Raw genomic sequence first — 2,414 nt, forward strand, 5'->3', positions numbered from 1 at the left:
GGGGATGAGCTGGGGGGGGACCCTGGGGCAGGTTAGGGGGGGAAGGGGAGGATGCCTGGGGCTTGGGCGCCCCTCGGATCCGCTTCTCCCCCCACCCCAGACGGCTTCGGTGGGGTGGGAAGGGGAGCGTTGCACCTCGGTTTCAGAAAAGATCTCTAGGCTTAAAAGGCATAGATGGGGCTTTTGACATCTATTCTGCAGCACGCGTTTAGGGAGAAAGTGTGGCATTGAGCAGCTGGCCCTCAATCGCCGGAAGAAATTAAATGACACAGGTTGTAATTAATTGACAAGAAACTAACAACCCAGATGGAAACTGGTAATCCCATGAATCTGATTATGATAAAAACACGACCAAATAATCCCAGGAAAGCTGTAATGGTGAAAATCTCCCTGCCTCCCCCTTCCCAGCCTCCTTTTATGTGAAGATAACAGCAACAAAACCATCCATGACATCTTTCCTTACCTATCTCTGAAAGGGGAAACCAGAAAGACCCCAAGCCTTCGAATCGGTCTGAGATACAAGAAATCACCATTTGTCTGTGCAAATGCATTTGAACCTTGTTAACATGTACTCAACGCTGTGCGAGCACGCAGGTATGGGACTGTTTTCATCCAAGGGTGTTTTCCCCCAAAGTATGGTGCGTGTCAACTTTGAGGGTGGTTTTGATTAATTCTTCCTGACACTCCGTATATCGCTGGCAAATGTTCTTCAGTGCTGTGTAGTAACGTGATTTCTTACTGCAGTAACGTTTGTAATCTTTATTCATAACTGCAAAATGGGGAGACGCTGCCGCAGGCGTGCGAGCAAAGGGGGTTTGGCTGCGTGGTCCCAAAAGCCTCCGTCGGCAGATGCTGAGCCCAGGCGAGAGCGGCTGGAAAATCCCCAGCTCTGCGGACGGAGATGGATGGCTTCTCAGAGCGACCGCGCAAAGCTAAGCCCAGCGTTTCGCGTCAGCTTAAAATACGTTGCTGCTGGTTTCACTGTTTTCCCCCTTCTTTCTCCTGCTCCAGCCCGGCCGTGTAGGCTGTGACACCCGCTGGGGTTGTGTCCCTCCCTTTGCCCCATCCGAGGAGACCCGCTGTTCCCCTCTCGGTAATGCTGTTCTAACTCTTCACCAGAATGTATTTCCTCTTCAAAATACTTAGGGTAGGTTTGGCAGCCGGTGGTTTTCTGGATTGCATAGGCCTTTTTTTTTTTTAGCAGGAAAGGTGTAGCCCGCTCTGAGAACAGCTGGGCTCGCTTTCCTGCTCTGCCTCCGCTCTCTGACTGCGTGGCCTTGGGCAAGTCACTCAACCTCTCTGTGCCTCAGTTCTCCCATCTGTAAAATGGGGATAAGTCATATTTGAGCACTTTGGACAAGCACTTGGTCGCCTACAGACTGCAAGTGCTACATAAATGCTGAGTGCTAATAGCAAGTGATCCCTACCTTTAAAATATTTAGAGATTTTTTTTCTGAAGCGGTGAAATGAACTGCTGCATCCAGGTTTGCACACTTCTTCCTCTGTGGTAAAGTGCTAAACCCTCCAGCCTGCCTGGGAATAAAATACCGAGTGTTTCATGTGGATATTCTTGTTCTGAGCGGATTCAGGCTGTAGAAGAAGCGTCAGGAGAACTGAAGAGCCTGTAGGCATGGTTTTTGCCCCAGGCTCTCCATTTGCATACAAAACTTTTGTTTATTCCCAGGTAGACTTGCCAAGAGATTCTCCGCAATCTCGCCTTTAATTCTGCTTTGCCTTGGTTATTGCTCTTGCTGCTGGTTGAACCTCGAAGGGCTTAGATCTCTGGAGAAAGACGTGAGCTCTCAGCCGGGCGGTCGGGATGTGGCACTCCGACCATGCCATGCGCCCCGGGAGCTTTTTTTTAGGTAGGAGCCGTTTATTGCTCTGCCTCGAAATATCTGGTTTTAGAGGTTGTGCTTCCTCTTCCAGCAGGATGCTCAGAAACCTGCAACCACAAAAAGCAGAGCACTGCGTCTTTTCCAATCTCGAAGCCCTGACTTAGGTTTGAACCACTTGACAATGAATCCTCTAAATCGATAACGAGATATTTCCGAGCTTTAACAACTTTGTGTAGGTGGTCTTCAAACCGTGAGCAGGTTTGTCTCGGGAAGGAGGGAGGGTCTTGGAGAAATGCCCCTCTCTTTCCAGCCTGCACCAGGGCTTTTTATTGAGTACGTGACGAGTGACCTGATGTAAGACCCTCAACTATCAGAGTGAGAATTCAACTTCGCTAACGGTATGACTGCGAATTTCTTTTATTTGAGTGTGTTTTAGGGATTTCCCTAGAATCCACTCGGATCTGAATTGATTTAATGCCATTCGCCCGCTCGGCAGCGGGGAAAACTCTGCCTGGCTAACTTCAGCTCGTCGGTAACTTCAGCGGTGCGGCGCGCCGGCGGCAGTGGCTCTCGCCG

The 2,414-nt window shown here is 50.0% G+C and overlaps 1 protein-coding gene across 1 annotated transcript in view; it reads left to right on the top strand.

Moving 5' to 3' along the window:
- IGSF9B (immunoglobulin superfamily, member 9B) overlaps positions 1–2,414 on the top strand; it is a gene marked incomplete at its 5' end in the record, with an annotated part of 37,169 nt that overhangs the window by 34,300 nt on the left and 455 nt on the right. The window lies entirely within an intron of this gene.

Source organism: Pygoscelis adeliae, unplaced genomic scaffold, assembly GCF_000699105.1.
Source record: "Pygoscelis adeliae isolate BGI_AS28 unplaced genomic scaffold, ASM69910v1 Scaffold253, whole genome shotgun sequence".
In the NCBI taxonomy this organism is placed as follows: Eukaryota; Metazoa; Chordata; class Aves; order Sphenisciformes; family Spheniscidae; genus Pygoscelis; species Pygoscelis adeliae.